The sequence below is a fragment of the Stegodyphus dumicola genome, chromosome 11, assembly GCF_044657685.1.
Source record: "Stegodyphus dumicola isolate Sdum_Otavi_A_Nest chromosome 11, ASM4465768v1".
NCBI classification, from domain to species: Eukaryota; Metazoa; Arthropoda; class Arachnida; order Araneae; family Eresidae; genus Stegodyphus; species Stegodyphus dumicola.
Window position 1 is genome coordinate 38,638,648 of NC_140778.1, and position 23,277 is coordinate 38,661,924.

Genomic DNA, 23,277 nt, shown 5'->3' on the forward strand with positions numbered 1-23,277 from the left:
CGAAAGCAAATTCATTGACATAGTTATCCCAGCTTTTATGAAAATTTTTAACATAACTACGGATAATTTTCACTATATTTCTGTTGACCCGTTCCGCTATATTTGATTGCGGCCGATACGGGACCATTTTTAAATGACGTATGCCCAGTTTTTGGCACACGTCTTCAAATATATTACTTACAAATTGAGGACCATTATCCGATATAACTTTTAGGGGCGCCCCGTATTTTAAAATATATTTATTTAAAATAGAATCGGTAACTAATTTCGCGGAGGCTCGTTTTAAGGGAACAATTTCGGTCCATTTACTAAAATGATCAACTATAACAAGGAGATAGCGACTTTTGTTTAACTGACTTTTTGGGAAGGGGCCCAATAAATCGATGCCGATTATTTCATTTGGAAATTCGGATTTAATACTATTTAGAAACCCGGCCGGGCGGAAATTAATATAATTAACGGCTTGACATGTTGGGCAGGACTGGACATACGCCCTTGTTAACTTTTGCAGTTCAGGAAAGTAGACTGCCTCGCGTACGCGTTGAGTAGTTTTTCGAATACCAGCATGAGAAGCTAAAGGGCTGTCATGGAGCTCTTGCAGGATATTTAATCTAAGACTAGCTGGGATAACAGGTCGAAATTCGTTGTTGGAATTCGTAGTTTTTGTATAAAATAATAGACCATCTATTAGTTCGTAATGGGCCGCCCTATTTCTTATCGCCACAATATCTTGGTGGCTAAAATTTTCAGGATCCTTCAAATACTCATAAATACTTCCAAACTCAGGATCCTTACCCAGTTCGGTTATTACAGTTTCTCGGGAATTTATTGTACACGCTGTCAGCATTGCAACTTTTACGGTATTACCCTGTTCGTCTAATTTAATTCGTGACAGGGCATCTGCTACGATATTTTCCTTTCCGGGGGTATGCTTGATTACCAGATTATATTCTTGCAGCTTGAGTGCCCATCTTATTAACCTTGGGGATAAATTTTTCCCAGAGTACAATCTAGTTACCGCCGCATGATCAGAATATACTGTTATCGGCGCCTTTCCAAAATAGACTCGGAACTTTTGCACTGCTAACAGAACTGCAAGTGCCTCTCTCTCGGTCGCGGAATAGTTTCTTTGTGTTTGATTTAAAGTTCGGCTAAAAAATGCCACTGGCTGCTGATTTTGCGAAAGTACCGCTCCTACCGCATAATCCGAAGCATCCGCTGAAATTTCTAAATTTTCATCCTTTTCAGGAAATTTCAACACAGGGGCTTGCGTTAATGCTTGTTTTAATTTTTCGAAAGCACTATTGGCTTCGGCCATCCACGAGAATCTTGCCTTTTTCCTTTTTAATTTTAACAATGGCTCAGCGATAGTCGCAAAATCTTTTATAAAGGACCTATAATATGAACAAAGTCCTAGAAAAGAAGAGAGCTTCTTTGCCGTGTTTGGAGTCGGATACTTTTGTACAGCGATTATTTTTGATTCATCTGTCTCGATCCCTTTTTGCAATATTTTGTAACCTAAATATTTTAATTCAGGGGCTGCAAATTTGCATTTTTCGACATTAACTTTTAGACCGGCCTCATTTAATAAAGAAAACACCTGTCTTAAATCCTGTACATGTTGGTCTAGATTATCACTAGTAATAATGATATCGTCTAAATAGATAAATGTGGACTTTCCGAGAACAGGTCTTAACACAATGTCCATGCATCGCTGAAATGTTGCTGGGGCGCCTGAAAGGCCAAACGGCATTTGCAAAAATGCATAAGTGCCAGACTTGGTTATAAAAGCAGTCTTAGGCACGTCCTCAGGCCTGATCCCTATTTGAAAATAACCATTCGTTAAGTCTAAAGTCGTCATAAATTTGGTTGATTTTATGTTCCTTAAAATTTCTTCTATAATCGGTAACGGATATACCGGATATTTCGTTATGGAATTTAATTTACGGTAATCAATAGCGAATCTCCACCTTTTTGGATGCTCCAAAGGATAATCATTATTTTTCTTACATAAAACCACCGGACTAGCATAACTACTTGAGATAGGCGTTACGATCTTTTTACGTAGCATATCGGTAATATGCCATTCTATAATTTTTTCCTTATTCTTATCATACCGGTATGGTTTTTGACGAACCGGCAATGCATCTCCGGTGTCAATACTATGGTTAGTAACCTGGGTAAATCCTGGAATATCACTAAATAAGGAAGCAAATTCACTTACCACTTGTCGGATTCTATCTTGCTCGTCATTAGGCAGGTGGTCAAGATTTAACCTTGGCGGTTCAACCTTTTCTACACGCACTGGTTTCATCGTCAGCTTAAGAGACGCTTCATTAAAATCCAGTGTAGCTTGTGCGTCTGAAAGAAAGTCTATTCCTAGTATTAAGTGTGCTTGCAAATTCTTTACTATAAAAAACATCACCTTTACTTGTTCGTCCTTGATACAGATGTACAAAGGTACTTTACCTACGCACTTACATTATTCTCCTTGCGCCGCTAATACTGTTGTATTATCCGCATTATATATGCGGTATTTGCGAAAATACTTTCTAAAAAAGACTTCTGCCACACAGGAACACTGCGCGCCGGTATCCAGGAGTGCGGTGGCCGGGATATTATTTACCAAGACTTCAATCTTCGGAAGAGTTAAATTTTTCACCATTACTGTATTTAACTTGTAGGAAGAGGGGTTTTCGTGGCCTTCGGATTTCCGCACCCTCTCGTCAGCAGAAATCTGTTTTAGTTTAAATTATTTTTCCTTTCGGTGCTTTCCTTCTTTCTCCACTGGCCTTGAGACTTTTTTCCTGGGTTGCTATTGAACTGTCGACGTTCGCCGGCTGTTTTTGAATGCTCGGGTTTCCTTGCCCACTGATTCGCTTTTTCTCCGTAGCCATGTGCTTGAGTTTGCTGTAGTCTTGGCGTACCAAATTGGTTTCGCTGTTGATATTGGCGTCTTCTTTCGACGTCCGCCGTTCTTCTACTTTCAAACTGGATTGCTAGCTCAAATAATTTTTCCAGTGTAGTCGGATTTCTCAATTCAATAAAGTCTTGCACTTGGGGTAGTAACCTCGGCAAAATCACTTGAATTATTTCAGGATCCGGACGGTTTCCATACAAGAGCTTGAAAACGTGAATTTTTCTTAAAATAAAACTCGAGAGGTTTTCCATTCTTTGTTGATATATACTGAAAAGTTCTGTTTCTAATTTCGCACGATCCCTTACAACAGGGAAGGCTTTTAGTAGGGCAGTCTTGAAATTTTCGTAGGTATAGGTGGGACTTCCTGCTTGACCCAAGAGACTTCTGCCGATACATTTGAACCAGTTAAGCGCTTGGCCCCTCAAAGCGCTGGTAGCTAAGGTAACTTTTTGAAACTCGTGCACGGGGTAGAGCATGAAGTGGTCATCCAATTTTTCCAAAAAACTGGTTACCTGTGAGTTTCCATTAAACGTTGCTTCTGGTTTCATCGAAGCGCGTATGGTCTGGACAATGTACCCAAATCCTTCCAGGGCGGCAGCTGGCATTTCTGGATTCTGAGCTGTTTCTGCAGGCAGCACAGGTTCTTCTTGAAACTCGGCCATGGTTATTCTTCGTCGGGCGCCACTATCAGGTTCAATGTTTCTTCTAACCTTCTTCGGAAACATACAATGACCTGACTAGAACAGAGAGCTTACTAAAGCTATGTTCACTAATTGTAGTAAGTAGACAGGATACAGACGAAGGGTATACAAAACCCTTTATTTTTTTCTTTATATACAATGACTTCCGTACTTCGGAATACAATGACCCTCCACTCGGGGTCTAACTTAAAAGATATCAAAATAAAACTAAACTCTAATTTAACTTTAGAATAAGATTGGCCTTATAATAACAGGAAGCGTATGTAGCACAGAGACTGTGAACACTACAATACGTTTAATTTATCAAGAGGATTAAAACCTCTGGCCTGGAAGGCAAAGTAGCAACTGCGTAACTTCTAAGGTAAGCGGCCTGCTTCAAACTCACGGCTTCCTCTCTTCTGCTTGGCAAAAAGGCCACACTTAAATACTTGGCGTTCGCCAGACAACTTTGCATAAACTCCTTCACGCTTATAATTCTGGCCGGAAGTAGAAAATAAGAAGTGATAGTAAAGATTTAAAATAAAATAAACGTTAGTAAAACTTAAGATCCTTACAAGGTATTCATTATCTTTGATTTTTGATCAGAATGCACCTAAAAGGATTAAAAATGGATTAGTAGCTAAATATATGTACAAATGTTCAATGTTAAATAAAAACCAATGATGAATAAATTTTATATTTTGAAAACTATCATTATCATTATGGTTGTCGATTTTCACAATTAGCATTTTTGTTCATAAAAAAATTTGCATCATTTGGTGTATGGGAAAATTAACCAGAGTTCAGTGAACTTTTCAGGATACAATTACTTGCAATTTTATAATAGGAAAATATTTTCCTTGCTAAAAAATTAAAAAGTAAGACATCTGTTGTTTACCAATTCACCAAGTTTACCAAATCTGCAATGCTTACACCAATACCGGTGTCAATGATGGCCAAGGTTCTGTCCTCCTCAATCGGAATGATTTTAACTCTCAGATCTTTACAGGTCCAGTTGGCTAGGATCTGCGAGACATTCACACCTGGTTTTGTCAAGTGCCTAAATAAAAAATTGATATCTTTAATTCAGATGCTAGTTTTTACATCATATTATATTTACTTATGTCATCCAAATGAACTAATTTTAAGCCATAAACTTGGTAGTTAAGATGTACTATATTACTCTAGCAGCAGTCATGCTAACAAAATTATTGAGGCCCTCGGTAAAACTGAAACAATCTATGACCAATAAAAATTTTTGCAACGAAATCAAATGATGGTCACAAGGCTCCTCCATTATTTCTTGACTTTGTATAGTACCTCATTTATTTTGCAATCTTAACATGTTACAACACGTTAAATATACAACAGAATTACTTACATTCAGTAAGTTTGAAATCAGTTCTCCAAGAAAGATTTCTTTATTGGAATAGAAGGTGTTGATGATGATGCTCAATGAGTGGCCTATCTCAGCTTGGAATGCAAACGTTTCTGCATCATTGTCATCGTCCTGCATACGAACTTCGTTCTTGTCTTGGCATCTAAAATAAAAATTCAAAATTTCATCCATTTTGCCTCATGCAATTTTCTGATCATGTATTAGTTATTTTGTATCAGATATTAAATACTGATCAACATTCATCCACTAATTTATAAACTTTATTGTACTTCTGTACATTTATCAGTGTACAGAAATAATTTTCTCGATATAGTTGTTTTTCACATTTATCTAAAAGCATTTGTTTGCTGATCATTAAAAATAAGTTAATACGTTTAAACTACAAGCAGTAAAAGAACAAGAACGAACATGACGTGAATGAATTATTTTCATCAATTTCACATATTGTGTTAACAGAAAAAGAAAGCCAACACTTTAAACTATGACAAATTTGGAATAATTGTAAAAAATATTGCAAATTCATGTTAAAGGCTTCAAACAGCCTCTGTTAGTAACATTAAGGGTAATATCAAACTTCCTACCAAAAACTGTATTCCTCAGTATCATGAGATTTTGTCCCTCAATTGATATTAACGCTCTTGCGTCATGCTTGTGTGCTCAATCGCTGTTGCATCATGCTTGTTTGCTGGTCACTCATAATCAGCTTGAGCTTTGAAAAGCTTCGCTCAGCAGACGCGACAGTTACTGGAAATGTCAAAGCTATAAGCAATGCAACAGAGACGTTTGGGAAAGAATTTAATGAACTGCAGATTTTTAAAAGCAGCAGTACTTTGTTGCACTAAACCTGTTAAGTTGCCCAATTCAGCACATAAACCATGAGCATCAACATCCGACCCAGTAATTTTATCTGTTAAGATATCGCTGAGAACATCACAGGTCAGTTTCGCTCATTCCCGTAATGCATCGGAAATTGAGCAAGAAACCAAACTTATCATAATGAGCTAGTTTGATCTAGTCCTGCAATCTGAGCTGTTGAAAACATTATATCGCCCTCGTCCATCTCTAGTTCTGTAGCTAACTCTTTAGCTGCATCTTGGGCCAAATCGAAACCTGTTTCTTTGTAGGATTTCAGGAAGTTGATTGTGTTCTGAATACAATTCAAAGTGATATCAAATTGCATAGCCTTACTTTGCAACATTTTGCTCACAATATTAACTTTCTCCAAGAGATCGTACCCTATTACTAACCTTACCCAGAAAGGGTAGCGTTTAATTTGGTTTTCCAAACTGGCAGCCTTCATTGTTACCTTTGGGTCATTTCTCTTGGAGACCTCAATTAATAATGCACCATAAATCAATTCTATCTGAAACCTCACAGCTTTAATGGAATCTCTTCGACATTCGCAGCATGTTTCTGAGGTTGGCTTCACTGTAAACAATTTATAACATATCGCTTGAGCAAATACCAGAACTGAGTTGATGCAGCAAACAGCAAAAAATCAAAAAAAAGGTCGATAGTAGTAGTCGAAGATTTCACCATATCTCCGAACATTAAACCGTGAGAACCACATGGAAGGTAAAACCCTTTCGGATTTAGCTCAAGTATGCGTTTTTGTACCCCACTGTTCTGTCCTTTCGTATTGGATCACCTATCAAATCCTTGCCCTCTGCAGTTTTGTATTTTCTGCAGCAAATTTAGTTCATCAAGCTTTTTCAAGCATGCTTCTGTCAAACCTGTGCTACTACCTACTGCCAAAAAGCCTGCAAATCACAATTTTTGTCACATAAACATTGGCAATTCATATTATCATAGTCATTTGCTCCTGATGGTTTGCATCAGGAGTACAATCTAGCATGATGGAGAAATATTTGGTAGCATGAGCGTCTGCAATTATTTTCTTGAGAACCACTTCGCTCATCATATGGAGGTGTTCATTTTGGATGTGATTCCCTAGATAATGGTCATGTATCTCAGCATTTTTGATATATTCTGTCAGCATTTTTGATAAGACAAATCCAGCAAAATTCCTTCCCTGGACAACTGTTTGTCACAGATATACATACTTCAAGTTACAAAAATGTTTTAATTGACCCAAATACCTTTATTTTGGTATTTTTAAATTTAAGAGATTATAAATTACAAAATCTAACATTTCATACATTTCTTTGCATTACATTCATTTACATTTTCTTCCTCACAAAAATTAAATACAAAAAGTCCAAAGCTGCCCAGATCATTATTAACAAAGTGCCACATATGAGAGATTACCCACTGAATGAAATGCTGCTTCCAAAATTTTCTTAATTTCCAAAAACTATAAATATTTCATAGGAAAATCAACTAGCAATAGTCGTATTCGTAACATTAATGGCATCCCTACTAACAAGGGGACTCAGCCCCTGCCACTCTTACAGCCCTACCACCTTTAATGGATTTAATTAAGAACTCTTGCTAGTTTTTCCATCTGGCTGAGGATTTTCAGTATATCGTTAATATGAACAGAATTTTAAAAAATCATTCTTTGGAGAATTCCTAAAATATTCTGAATCAGACACTAATAAGAAGTCTGATTCAGACTTCTTATTAGTGTCTGATTCAGAATATTTATGAATTAATACTTATATGTATTTTAGAATTAAATAAAAATACTTCTCAAATGGTTGATCTGAAATCAAGTAAAAAAGCTTTGGAACTTAGTTGCCTAGTAAGCCTAAGAATTGCTAAGACTGGGGCAGGTTCACACTATTGGAGAAAACCTTACATTACCAGCTGCTAAAGATATCGTTTTAACATAATTAAATGAAAAAGGAGCTAATGAACTTAATAATATCACGTTATCAAATGATCCAGTAAGTTGATGAATTCATGAAATGGCAAATTCATACCAAAGACACTTGTTCAAAAAATAAAACACAGCAAGTATTTCGCATTACAGTTGGATGAAAGTACTGATATAACGTACTCTGTTCAATTATTATTGGGTTGGAGGGAAAGTTCTGTCGTATTTTAAAGAAAATATTTGAATTCATTTATAAAAATATGTGTTTAATATTAATCAATTATATATGCTCCGTTATTTGTTACAACCTGTTGCCATCTTCCAGGTAACCTGTAAATTCCTGTTTTGTAGAAGATCTCATCCATGGAGTTGAAATAGTCAGCAACTGCCTTAGAAACACTTTCAAAAGACTTGAACTTTTTTCCCGTTAGATAATTTTGCAGAGATCTGAACAGGTAATAATCAGAGGGTGCAATGTCAGGTGAATACGGGGGGTGACTAAGGATTTCCCATCCTAACGCATTAAGTTTTTGTAGTGTAACCACTGCAGTATGCGGTCGAGCATTATCGTGATGGAACACTATTCCTTTTCTAGACGCTAATGCTGGCCTTTTTTCTTTGATAGCTGCATTCAATTTATCCAGCTGATTGCAGTACAGATCCGCGTTGATGTTTTTTCCCTGTTTCAGCAACTCGTAATACACTGGACCTTTCCTGTCCCACCACAAACAAAGCAGTACTTTTCGTTGATGGATACTTGGTTTTGGAACTGTTGCTGATGATGTTCCTGGTTTGCAGAAAGATTTTTTCCTTTTAATATTCTCGTAAAGAATCCACTTTTCATCTCCAGTAACCAGCCTGTCCAAAAACGGCTCCACATTGTGTCTAATCAGATGTGATGAACATATTCTTACACGATCAGACAAATTCTTTTCCGTTAATTCATGTGGAACCCAAACACTTTGCTTTAACACAAACCCAAGAGATTTAATGTGAGCTCCAACAGTTGTATGATGAATGCCAAACTCTTCTGCAATTTCTCGACTTGTTAAATGTGGATTATTTTCCAACATGGATCGCAAAACATCATTATCGATCTTGGATGGTCGTCCAGATCGAACACTTTCTTTGAGGCTCAGGTCCCCGAAACGAAATTTGCTAAACCATCTTTGACAAGTACGAACATTTACAATATCTTTTCCAAATACCGCACATAAATTTTTACATGCAACAGATGCGTTGCTTCCTTTTTGGAATTCATATAAAATGCAGTTTCCTAAATGCACTTTATCTACCGACATGTTTTTCCCTTTAAATATTACAAGTAAATAATTAGACTTAAGTCTAAGTCTAATCATTTACTTGTAATATTTAAAGGGAAAAACATGTCGGTAGATAAAGTGCATTTAGGGGAAAAACATGTCGGTAAATGATGAACAGTAAAAAAGGGCACCTTTTATATTATACAGCAGCTAAAAAAACAAAAAAATTCGATTGACTCACTAGCCAGATGTTTTTTTTTTATTTACAAGAAAAATCACCTGCCTATTTAAAATACGACAGAACTTTCCCTCCAACCCGAACACGTTTCGAAGAAGAATTGCCGATATTTTCAAAGTACAGTACAAAGTCTTTAATCCGGACGTCCAAAATCCAGAATGATCTATAATACTTAAAGCTACAAATGGCTACATACTTTTTGTGCATGCACAGAAATTATGCGTAAATGCATAATGCGTTTACGCATGTGCTTAATACATTTATGATGCACATTTAATGTATAATGGACGGTATAAGCTAGGCTAAAATTATCTAATTATCTATTTCAGGTAATGTTGCAGATTGCATTGCTCCTTAATCTTCTAATTGGATCCAGCTTATTATTTTTTGAAGACTGTTAAACCAATTTTATAAAAAGTAAGCTTGAACTTTCGATTATGTCAAAAAGAGTTTCCGATTCTGGAGCTGCCAAAGGATCTACAAAGTGAAAGCATGTTTCGATGTCCATCAAACAAAAAGTGGAATTGCTGCAAAAAATGGATAAAGGCATATCATTTGTTTCTATAACCATTCCGAAATCTGTTTATCAATTTCACACTGCTCTGCGGGGGGGGGGGATGCAATGAACTGGAAGTTTATCTGTCAGCACTTTCCTTATCTTCAGGGAAGATGTTTTTATTTTATTCGGCTTATAATTCCTTACTAAATGTAGTATTTCATCTCAATGTATTCTGTCTTTCATATGATTTAAATCAAATTCCTCGTCATTATAAATATCACAAATACACATCAAATAGTTTTCTGGTTGCAATTTTGTGATTTTGACTATGCGTAATGTATGCTTTACGCATGCATGCATTGAAAGAAATGTTTCATAAAGTAAACAAATAAATATTAAGCTTTTTTTTCTAAATTTTGATATCCTTTAGATCATAATTGCTCTTTATTTCATAAATTATGGTTTCATATTTTTAATTTCATAATCTCTGCATGCCATCTTACCAGATTTAAATTGATGATCTATAATCCGGAAAAAACCCTAATCTGAAATCGCCGAAGTCCCGACGAGCCCAGATTAAAGACTTTGTACTGTAATTTGTTGTAATTGTCCTATATATGTTTATGAGCTATAAAGTTCTCTTTAAATAATTAGGTCAGGTGATGCTTCTTTACTCGTGTATGTGGGGGGTGGGGAATCTCAGATCATGTATTTTATATGGAATACATTAATGACAATAAATTATAATAAAAGTGCTATATTTAATTATTCATGAAACTGCATTCAGGGGGAATTCATTTAGTGTCTTACATTTGTTTCTGAACATTCATATTTACAAAATTTATTTGCAAAGCAGCCTTACAAAATGTTAAAAGAATTGACTTCATTTTTAAACACATAAGTTGCTGCTTCTTTCTTTAAAAAACTTGTTTTAAGTAAAAAACAATTTCTTAAAAAATATAATGGAAATTCTGTCATTTTAAGTTTTTGGACACAGGAAGATTGCATTTATACTTATGAAAAATGTACAAGTAAAAGGCTTGTTAAACAAATGTGATTTAGCTCAACATCCCCCTCAGTTTATGCAAATAAATTCTAAAGAAAAAAAAAAGTGTTGCAGCTTCTTTCAGTGCCTCTAAACGTAGATTCTATTCACTCTTTTATCATGATTAAATTTCCAATTTCCGATTGTGCTTCCACTAATTTCAACAGTTACGTGAATAACTCTATAATCATATTATTTTTATGCATATACATTTCTACATACACTTCTCTGCGAAAGTTCTTCCTACCCATGACATATTTCTCCTAGACTTGTATCTCAAAAGATACTGAATCACAAATGGCCAGTTGTATGCAGATATCTTTCAGTGGAGTGTTCCAGATTCTCAACGGAGTAGTGAATGTCCTAGAAATAGGCACACAATAAGAAGTGTCACCTTAAATGACACACTATAAGAACACAATGTGCCTTCTAGCACAGGCAATTATAGGACCCATCTTTAAATTTCGCATCATAACTTCAATAAGGGTGTGGAAGTCATTCTCTCTTTCAGTGTCTCTAAATACCAAAGCTCCATTCATCCATTCATCATTCGGAAATTTTTGCTTTCAACAATCACACCAGCACCTAATGTCATATCTCACCTGCATTTCTACATATATTTCTCTGCAAAAATTTCTCAAATCTGTGACATGTTTGTCAGACATCTTGGTCTTAAAAGAAATGAAATCACATGAGCCTAGCCATGCACAGATCTTTCAATGGAACTCCCCCGATTCTCAACTGAATTTGTGTCCTTAAATGTCATGCTGTGAATGTGGGTCCTTAAATGTCATGCTGTGAATGACTGGAAGACAATTACGTGCGCTCCAGCACTGTCAGACAATTATAGACCCTGCTTTATGTTCTTCTTCATAACTTCATAAGATCAGATGGAGAACAAAAATCACATAATATTTCATTACCTCCAAACACCCAGGCTCCATTCACTCTCTAATCATTCAGAAATTTCTGCTTTACAAGCTTGTTTCCATCAATTTCAACAACCACACCATAATCTAATATCATATTTTCATTCACATGCATTTCTATTTGTATTTATCTGCTAAAATATCTCAACTCTGTGACAGATTTATCAGACACATGAAGCCTCGCCATGCATAGATCTTTCAACGGAACTCCCCAGAATCTCAACTGAATTTGTGTGAGCCATAGTGTTGTGAAATGAACTAAAGCAATAACTGGCATGAGGCGCTGCTGTTCGTGACGTCAGCCTGCGTGCTGAGTGTTTCGAATGTTTTGCTTGTAGACGGAACGAAAGCTGATCTCGGAAGAGAAAGACTGTTTTGATGAAAATAAAGAATGGCTTATTAAGAATTTTTTTCTTTATTCATAATGCACCCAGCCTCGGGTAGAGGCAGCCTGCAACTGAATGAACTGTTTTGAATATATTTCATTGATATATTTTTTGTGTTCTTCGCAACATAGTGGTACCCTCGACGGAAACGGGTGCTATGAATTGGAATTTTCCGATTGAACTTTTGATTTTGAACTTCGATTTTGAATATACTTTGAAGATGGATTTGATCGCTTTAAAGGCTCAAAGAAGAGGACTTAGAATTGCATTTTCTCAAACCTCAAGGAAAACCAAAAGTGAATTAACTAAGGAAGTAAGAGATTTAAAAATACTTTCGATTTTGAAGTGTCAACTTTGTTATAAATTCCAGAGACTTGACGTATGGCAGAGTGCTATTTCGCAGCAGATTTTGCAGACTGAAGATGGAGAAAAATTATTTAGTGATGAGTTTCAAGAAGTGGAGGATTACCGAGATAAGTTTCTAGAACAGAGTGCTCAAATAGATGCTGAACTACAAGCCTCCTCTTTTCCAAGTAACTCCGAATCTAGGAAATTTAAATTGCCTAAAATTGAGCTTAAGAAATTCAGTGGTGAAGCTAAAGATTACCTGACTTTTTGGAGTCAGTTCCAGAAAATCCACGACGACAAAAGTATCGCTGATGAAGATAAAATGCAGTATCTGTTGCAAGCCATGGAACCCAAATCGAAGCCTAGTCCTTAGCTTCCCGGCAACGGCAGCTAATTATCCTAAAGCCATCGAGCAACTAAGAGAACGCTTTGGACGCGAAGATTTACTTGTGCAAATCTATGTGAGAGACTTGTTAAGCCTAGTGATGAAGAACGCTGTAACTGGAAGAGCAAAAACTGATCTACCATCCCTGTATGATGAACTAGAAGGAAAATTGCTAGCATTGGAAAGTTTGGGGAGAACCCAAGAAATATATGGGGATTTTTTGACCCCCTTAAGTGGAAAGTTGCTTACCAGAAGAAGTATTGATGGCATGGGAAAGAAGCAGAAATCACGACTCTAATGAAACTAAAGGGACTCGACCCTTGCAACATTTAATGAATTTCTTAAAACAAGAAGTTAAGGGGGAAGAGATGGTTCTCCTCGCAAGAACTGGTTTCACTTCCCAACAGAACCATCGGAATAAAGACTTTAACCATGAACAGGTAAAGCAAAATGAATGTTGCATGTAGTTTTGAAGCACTTTCTGAGAAAGATTTGCAGTTTTATTCCTAAGGTTAAAGATAAAGAGATTTTGAATGAATTAAAAGAAAAAGAAATCGAATATTCTGATCCATTGCGAAAGGAAACTGATATTAATTTAAGCGAAGCAGATGCTATAAGAAAATTATTGACAGGAAACTCTATTGAATTACAATCCGAGGTAACGGCTGTCGAAATGAAACTTGTGTGGACGATATTTGGAAAATGAAATTCGGGTGAAAATAATTAAATTTTGAAAACATTTTCAATGCATGTCAGGAGAATTCCTCTGAATGAGTTATGGAAACTTAAAAAAATAGGAATATGCGCTCCAATCGAAACTGTTAACATGAAAGAAAGTTTTAATTTATGTGAATTTGAGAATAAAATGAAAATTCTTCCAGATGGAAGATATGAAGTTGAAGTTCCTTGGAAATGTGATACGACACATTTAACCGATAATAAAGAATTATCCTGGAAAATGTATCAAAAGATGATCTATAAACTCAGATGTAGTAAATTTTTTGATGATTATCAAAATGTGTTCAAGGAATGGGAAAGGTTGAATATTATTGAACGCGTACCAGAAACTGAACTGAATAATGAATGTCATTATTTGCCGCATAGGCCTGTAATCAAATTAGGAAGTGAAACCACGAAAATTCGTCCTGTTTTTGACGCTTCTGCATCTGAGAAAGGAAAACTCTCTTTGAACGAATGTTTGTGTAAAGGAATAAATCTTATTGAATTAATACCTGATATTATAGATCATTTTAGAATGTATCCGATAGGTATTAGTGCCGATATTGATAAAGCTTTTTTAATGTTATCCATCGCATCTAAAGATAGAGATTTTCTCAGATTTTTTTTCCCCATACAATGAAGGGCAATTAATTTATAGGCATTGCAGAGTTGTGTTTGGAGTTTCTTCGAGCCCCTACTTGTTGAACACATCTATAATGCATCTATTAGAAAACTGTCCACGTCAATATAGTTAAGTTGCTCAAAAATGGAAATCATCCTTTTATGTGGATAATTGTTTATCTAGTGTTTTTAGTATTGATGAACAGTTTACGTTTATTGAACATTCCAAATTAATCATGTCAAATAGATGTTTTAACTTGTGCGGTTTTGAAAGCAATGTGGCCGGTACAAATGTTGACAAACATTCAGGGGATACTTTCGTTTTGCGGGTAATTTGGAATTTGGATAATGATACGCTGAGGTGCTGCACAGATACAGATACATTGACCTGTGATACGAAAATCACAAAGAGGTCAATTTTGGCAATTGTGCAGACAATTTTTTATCATATTGGTTTATTAACGCCAACTACATTGCTTCCGAAACTGTTGTTGCAAAAATTGTGGAAAGTGAAAATTGCATGGGATGATGAATTATCTCCGAATGATGTAAATGCATTTTTGAAGTGGTTTAAAGAACTTAATGTTTTGAAAGATGTTACTTTGCCTCGATACTTGTTTATCAATGACACATCTGAACTACATGTATTTGTGGATACTTGCAAGGGGGCATATGCAGCATGCATCTTTGTTCGATCAGTATTTAATTCTGAAGTAAAAATAAATCTTGTACGGGTGAAGTCTAGAGTATCGCCTTTGAAATCTTTAAGCTTTCTACCCTTAGAATTAATGGCTCGCTGTATAGGTTCTAGACTTGCAAATTCTATTATCAAGGCTCTCAGTTTGCCCAACTTAAAAGTTACCTTCTGGTCTGATTCAACCACTACCCTTTGGTGGATAACAGAGCAAGGAAATTGGTTCGTTTTCGTCGAAAATCGGGTTAAAGAGATTCGAGAGTTGACGCGAGGTCATTCATGGAGACATGTCTCAGGGAAACTGAATATTGCCAACTTGTTACCGTGCGGATGTTTTGCGAAGCAAATGCTTCGGTCTAGACGGTGGGAAGGCCCCTTGTGGTTGCGAGAAGGCCCTGAAAACTCGCCCACTGGTGAGATTATTTGTTTGCATGAAGAAGTAGAATTGCAGAGGAAAAAGATAAAAATAGAGAAAATTGATCTATCAAAAGACACACCCCCTTGGCATCGAATCAGTGTATCCAATTATGATAAAATGATTAGAATATTTGCATGGATATTTAGATTTCTAAATAATTGTAAAGATGGTTCTGAAAAGAATAGAAACATTGAACTTTCACAGTATGAAATTGAAAATTCCGAGAAAATTTTAATTAGGTTGGTTCGTACAGTAAAAGAATTGCTGAAACGTACTTTAGGTAAATCAGTGTTATCATATGAAGAACTTTATACTATTATTTGTGATTGTGAAACTATAATTAATTGTAGACCCTTAACTTATGTTTCTGAAGATCCGCAAGAATTAGTACCTCTAACACCCGCCATGTTTCTTATCGAGAACAGAAATTCCAATGTTGAAGATCTTGATGAATTAAATTCGTCAAGTCTTAATAAGAGATTAAAGTATAGAACTAAATTGTTAAATTATCTGAGACAACGATTTAGAAAAGAATACCTTAGTCAAATGGTTCAAAAGCATAATGAAAAACTGAAGTAATAACTGGCGCGAGGCGCTGCTGTTCGTGACGTCAGCCTGCGTGCTGAGTGTTTTGAATGGAATGCTTGTAGACAGTACGAAAGCTGATCTCGGAAGAGTGAGACAGTTTTGATGAAAATAAAAAATGGTTTATTAAGAATTTTTTTTCGTTATTTATAATGCACCCAGCCTTGGGTAGAGGCAGCCCGCAACTGAACGAACTGTTTTGAATATATTTGATTTATATATTTTCTGTGTTCTTCGCAACAAGTGTCTTGAATTTAATGTTTCGAATTGAAAATAACCAAACTTAAAACAATTTTAGAAAGGTTATTTGTAACTTACCTCTCAGGAATTGGGGGAGGAATTAAGTCGATGACATCTGACCTTTTGATTGCAAGGCTGGAATTTCCTCCACTGTGTCCTCGAATGAATTAGTGATTTTCAAGAATGGATTTTTACAATCTGTGCCACCCTTGAATGGATTTGTTTCACTCATTCTGAAAGGGTTAGTACCAGAAATTTCTTTCGAACCTTAACCTTAAGTGGAGCGGAATCAACCAGTGAATTTTCAAAGACAGGCATTGCATTGTTGAATACTTCCACTTTTGAAATATTGGAAGTGTCAGACTCACAGCGAACAAAAACCTCATGGCAGTTACAACTATTGCTATCCATGGATGGTACTTCCTTCACATCCCCATTGTTGGTAGGTGTTACAATCTCTTTTGAATTTTCGTCAAAAAAATTTTTAGTGAGCACATTCCCTCATTCTGTTTGAGCTTGGTTTCAGAAGACGCAGGTTCTGCTGGAGCAACTTGGATTTTGATGCAAGTAGAATGCTTGTTACTGTTCGATTTAGAATTTTCGAAAACCTTTGATTTCTTAACTACATTTATCTTTGGGCTCCGAGAGCCTTTTGGACTGGATTTAGTGATGCTGGGCGAAACGGACGAACGATTGCCAGTAAATATGGCCCTCAGAATGCGAGAGGGTTGATCAGCAGAGCCAGGATCGCTAAACATTCGACAAGCTGGAAGGTGTTTACTCATTCTTGGAGGCACACTGGGAGTGGGATAAGACTTGTTTTTAGGGGTTGATTTAGGCGGCTACCCAATTTTACCTTTTGTTTTCACCGGCTTTTCGGAATTCTTTGATGTGCTGAATAATTTTGAGCTTGAAGGAACAAGGGGTGATAGAATAGTTCCAGAATTTATTTCATTACTAAAAGTTTCGGGTGTTGCATTTTTAGCTGCTGTATTCTTCTCCTGGCAGTCAGAGATTACACCAATTTTCAGATTATTTACATTATTTGTATCTAAATCTCCAGTTACTGAGTTTAAGTCCTTTTTAACTTCAGCTTCATTAGAAGTCTCGTCTTCCTCTGCACTGTGAACATCTTCACAACTACTGCTGTTAGTTATGACTACTATTGGCCCCCTCTGAGTATCCTTTTTACTCTGCAACTCCTCACTGTCTTTTGGCTCCTCTGCATCTAACTCTTTCTCCAACCTAAAAACATAAGGATTTAACGGTGAAACATAATAAAAAATAAGCACAAGCAGCATACAAAAACTGGTATATTATGTCGATTTTTTGCTTCACAACAAAATAAATAAAACGTGTTGCTAATATGTTACTTAAAAGTTATAAAAACATAAAGAATAGTTATTTTTTAATTTTGTGGGTAGACGTAATAATATTAATTTGCTAACTTTGGTAAAACAAAAACTTTGTAACTAGTATTTTCCGAAGCAGGTCGTTTCGATGCCAACGTTTCGACGCAGGGGCAGTTGGACGCCATATTTTTTTCGTATTTTTATTTACTTTTAGAATAAATATGAAGTAATAGAAATAAGTAATATGACTGATTGTTATTTATTGAATTAGCAATTGCTTGCATGCATATTTGAAATAAATATATGTGTGAAAGTGTTCTAGACTTTTTGTTTGTGTTCCAGATTAGTGAGAAGCCCCCTTCACTTATTTGTGTTGTGTTAAACAGAAAATAAAGACAACACTTTAAACTATGACGAATTTGGAATTATTGTAAAAAATATTGCAAATTCATGTTAAAGACTTCAAACAGCCTCTGTTAGTGTTGAAACTCTCACCGACAACCACGTGATTTGCGCATGCGTGCAGCAAAAACTAAATCAGAACTTTTTAGTTGAACTTTGAGAACTCGTGATGGATGTTTGAGTGAAACATGTAATCCTTATCTTTGTGTTATATATATATATATATTAGTTTAGGCATTTGGAGAAGAAAGAAGATCGATTAAAAGGTAAGTTTTTTACCTTTTAGTTTCTAAGAATTATACATTTTTTGGCATCCCTGCCAGGATGAAAGTGAATTGTTGATATTTGTTGAATTATTGAATATATATTAAACAATGACCGAATTCATCGATACATTGAAAAGGAAACGCGGCCACATAAGAGCTGCCGTTACAAAATTAATTGGCCGAATCGAAACTGAATTATCAAAAACAGAAGTGAATGCAGAGGAACTAGAAATTTCCTTAGAACTCTTAAATGAAAAATCGAACGAGTTAAAACAAATAGATGCCGATATAGAAAAATTAATAGACATAAAGGATCTAGACCAGGAATTAAACGGTGTTGACGAATATCGTGAAAGAATAACTACATTTAAATACAAAGCTAAAAAAAAATTGACAGAAATTAATATAGAACAACAAAAATTTAGTGTGTTAAGAAGCACTGAACAGTTAAGTGAAAGAGTAGAAAACGTGAAAATCATAATGTGAAGCTTCCTAAACTTACGATTCCGAAGTTTTATGGCGAGAGCTGCGAATGGCTGACATTTTGGAACACTTTTTCATTAGCCATACACCAAAATAAAACGCTTGACGCTATAAGCAAATTTAATTATTTGAAATCCTTTTTGGGAGGTACTGCTAATAACACCATTGACGGTTTTGATTTAACCGAAGAAAATTACAAAACTTCAGTTAAACTCCTTACAGAAAGATTTGGAAATAAAGATGTACTGATAAACGCCCATATAGATAAATTACTGAAAATAAGACCTCTAAAGGATTCTAATGACATTCAAAATTTTTGTAAGTTATTCAATTATATACAAAAACATATTCGATGTCTTGAATCATGAAGAATGACCGCAGAAACATATGGAGCTTTATTAACACCTATTTTGCTTAAAACATTGCCTGCAGATTTGGTTGCTTCTGCAAGACCAAAGTTAAATGTTCCATATGCGGTAAAGCTCATTTGTCAATAATGTGTAACTCTCACGTAAATAATTCTACAGACATTATCGAGGATGAAAATAATAAAAAAGACTGTGTTCTGACAAATAAATCTTGCATGCAGTTAGTAAATTTGCAAACTTTAGTAGTAAAACTTCGTGGGGATGGGATCGAAAAATATGTGAGAATTTTAATAGATAGTGGTTCCCAGCGATCCTACATTCAGGGTTGCCACTCAAACAGGAGAATGAAATTCCCTGACTTTTCCAGGTTTTCCAGGTGTGTTTCAAGAAAATTCCAGTCTATCCGCATAATGTACGTTAGCTGTGCTAAGAGGTAAATTAATTATGGTATTACTTGTATTGTGTAGCAAATTCACTTAATTATTCAATAAATCCCAGGACATTTATTCTTAATTATTCTTGGTATACTTTGATAATTTTGTTTAGTTTTCCACTTAAGAAACTTAATAAAATTTAAGATATATACATTGGATAACAAATGTATGTTTTATTTAATTAATACTCATGATCATCACCAGTTCAACACGAGGCTAATCCGGTCCTTATAAATCACAACGCAATGCTAAATAGTTAGGTTAAATTTTAGGTAAATTTAATTTGCGTGAGGTATGTTCTTAAAAGGCACCTTAACACTTGAAAACACAAATATAATTATAATAGTTTTTGTTTTCTCCACTGAAGATTGAGATTAGAATCTTCCCAATCTGGAATAAAATAAGGCTTTTTTTGCAGACATTCTGCAGCTAAATGAAAGAAAGAAATCTATTTTAATAAATTGAGGTATTTTATATTAATTTCGCAGCATACATAAGGAAAAAATATGTGCATTAAATTTCGTGATGGTATGTCATCATACTGCTATAATTAATTTCAGGATTATGCCAGAGAAAATTTCCTGAAATTTGGAAATATTATTTACTAATAATAAATAAATTTAGAGGAAGAAGCAACATTAAATTATATGAATAACATAAAAATAATTACTTAAAAATTGAATTATAATAATCAACGATATTTTAGTGAATATAGTTATATTACATGGCTAGCCTAGATGACTGATTACTATTTTTTTATTTTACTGCAAAATGGCAAGGTATTTATTAAAAAGAAAGAAAAATAAGGTTTAAAAAGATTTTGCGGTAAAATTCTAGTATACGGTAAGGCTTTGGCACGATTTTGAAAATTGTCGCCAAGACCAAAATGACCCGTTTACTGCGCATCATGATGTCGCCAAATCTTATTATTATTCTAACCAAAGAACGTCTATGTAAAGAAGAAAAGGTTCCATGCAAGTAAAATGCTATTACGCCATTAGAATGCGGAGGGAAAATTTGCCAAGGGATTTTCGACGGAACCCGGTGGCCAGAATTTCCCTCTCCACGATGTGTACAGGAAATTGAGAAACACGTGTTAAGAAGAAACGCTCTTTGACAAAAAGAAAACTACGAAAATCCGTTTTTAAATTATTGTGAAAAATCCAAGAAGAAACGTTTTATCAAAGGGCGTTTCTTCTTGGATTTTTCGCAATAATTTTAAAAACGGATTTTCGTAGTTTTTTTTGTTTTTCCTGAAAATAACTAATCCATGAATTAATTTACTTGCACCAAAAAATATTTTCTTCTCCTTTACAGTTTAACCACTTGCGCTATGACTAAACTTCACGGTTGCGGTGCCATGCGCTACAATATAACAAGCGGTAAAGTGTCTCATTTATGCCGCTCCGCTTCTGCAAGTGCAATCCAGAGCTGTAACTCGAGAAATAAACAATCTTGTTGTTAGGCGACATGTGCACCACGTTATTTTCATTTTCGCGATAAATGCTTATCGACGTGGTGTTCATGTCGCTCGCGGTTTGAGACAAAAGCATCTCGACGTGCGTGGCACGTCTTTTTAGCACAAGTGGTTAAAGAAATTTTAAACGATATTCATTTTATGAACTCTTGATAACGGGACCTTCAAACTTCGACACCGGTTTCGAGCTTTGGCAACAGATATATCAGACATGCACAGCTGTTTCCCTCTATGATGGAACGGAGCCACATCCACGTCTGTTGCAGAGAGGTTTTCCTTCTTTACAATACATATTCTTTGATTCTAACCTCCATGGTACCGTATACTGGGATTAAAACCATTTTGTTTTATACGAGAACAGGTACTTTCTTTAATTCATGCACTGCACATGCGATTCTCGAGAATACTGGAAACCAAAACTTGCGGGAAAGTTGCTTTGCCTTTCTAAAAGACAATCAAATTGGAGCTGCGAAAATTGGCTCTATGCCAGCTACCCGAATGACACTCACGTGATACATAACTCGCCAAAAAAGTTATCTCTTCCGATGTCGGCGCAAAAATCGCTTTTTTTGGCGGGATCGTTGTATGAACTTCCCTGACTTTTCCAGATTTTGACAAAAATACTTAAATTCCCTGACTTTTCCCTGAATATTCTGGTCAATTTTCGAATTCCCTGACTTTTCCCGGTTCTCCCGGTTTTCCAGGTAGCCTGGCAACCCTGCACATTTCGAAGTATGCAGTTAGTATAATGAATTATAAAACAAGTGGTAAAGAAGAATTAATCCATGGTTTGTTCAGAGGAATTGAAAAGAAAGAAACTCATAGTAAATATTTAATTAGATTGAGTAGTCTTAAAGGTGATTATCACTGTAATTTTCAGGTTTGGGATCAGGATAAAATATGTACTGACATTCCTCAAATTCGTAGAGATGCATATCTTAATGAACTGCGAAAACATGGAATTTATTTAACTGACATGCAGAATAAATCTGTGGATTTGATGTATGAAAAATCACCTTTAGAAATTCATGTTCCTTTAGGTGCAGATGCGGCAGGAAAGCTTCTAACAGTGAAGGTTAGACAACTAAAATGTGGGTTATCATGCGTATACACTAGATTAGGATGGACAATGATGGGGAAAACTGAAAAGCGCGAGTTCTCTGACAGAACGAAAACTGTATTGTCCCTTCATGTTAATGATGCTAAAATTTTGGATTTATGGTGTCTTGACTCGTTAGGAATAACAGATCCTGCTACAACCCACACAAGAAAGGAAATTAATGAAATCGCTAAAATATATTTTCGTCAGTCATTAAAGAGAGATAGTAAGGGTAGATATCAGATCTCTCTTCCTTGGTTAGAAGGGCATGAGATTTTACCTAACAACAGATTATTAGCAGAGAAAAGGTTAAAATCCTGCATCAAAAATCTTCATTCAAAAAACTGTTTGAAAGCGTATGAAAATATTTTTAACGAATGGGCTGAAGAAGGTATTATAGAATCTGTTGAAGAGATAAGAAAACCGAAAGTTGTCATTACCTACCACATAGGGCTGTAATTACGGAAAGTTCAACCACAAAGATTAGACCTGTGTTCGATGCCTCGGCGAAGGAAAGGAATTGTGTGTCCTTAAATGACTGTTTAGAAAAAGGCCCAAATTATTTGGAATTAATACCGAGTATTTTAAACAGATTTCGCCTAAGTAAATACAGGGTTATGTCAGATATACGTAAGGCCTTTTTGCAAATAGGTGTCTGTCCTCGAGATAGAGACTTTTTTAGATTTCTCTGGTGGGAAGAAGGAGATTCCGAGAAATTGAAAATATATCGACATAAGCGCATTGTGTTTGGCGTTAATGCCAGTTCTTTTTTTTCTCACCGCCACACTGAATTATCATCTCAAGAATGTTCCTGAACATCAACAAGAGGTAGCTAAGAAATTAAGTGAATCAATGTACATCGACAATTGTGTGGTTAGCATTGATACTATTGAAGAACTAAACACTTTCATTAATGTGTCGAAGGAAATTATGTCGACTGCTAAATTTGATTTAAGGGGATGGTGTTACAATGAACCTAGTGGTGAAACTTTAAAAGGAAATCCTTGCAATGAGGACTCTGATAAAACCGTATCAGTTCTGGGGTTGAAATGGAATTTATCAAATGACACTTTGTCCTGTGACTTTAAAGATAGTTCTGTGAAACAGCCTGTCAGCAAAAGGAATATATTGTCAATAGTACACAGGATTTTTCACCCGATTGAGTTTACAGCTCCTGTTACTCTGTTTCCTAAGCTAATGCTTCAAGAATGCTGGAAACAGAAGATTTCATAGTGTAACAATTTACCT

At 35.5% G+C, this 23,277-nt stretch overlaps 1 long non-coding RNA gene across 1 annotated transcript in view; it reads right to left on the reverse strand.

Annotated features, from left to right (window-relative positions):
- Window positions 1-3,808: 3,808 nt before the first annotated feature.
- Window positions 3,809-23,277, reverse strand: part of LOC118179843 (uncharacterized) — a 30,806-nt gene continuing 11,337 nt past the window's right edge. The window contains exons 5-7 of the long non-coding RNA XR_015043826.1: window positions 16,227-17,393; window positions 4,982-5,141; window positions 3,809-4,660 (exon numbers count right to left, since the gene is read on the reverse strand). This is a non-coding gene — a long non-coding RNA (uncharacterized LOC118179843). The remainder of the gene's footprint in view (window positions 4,661-4,981; window positions 5,142-16,226; window positions 17,394-23,277) is intronic.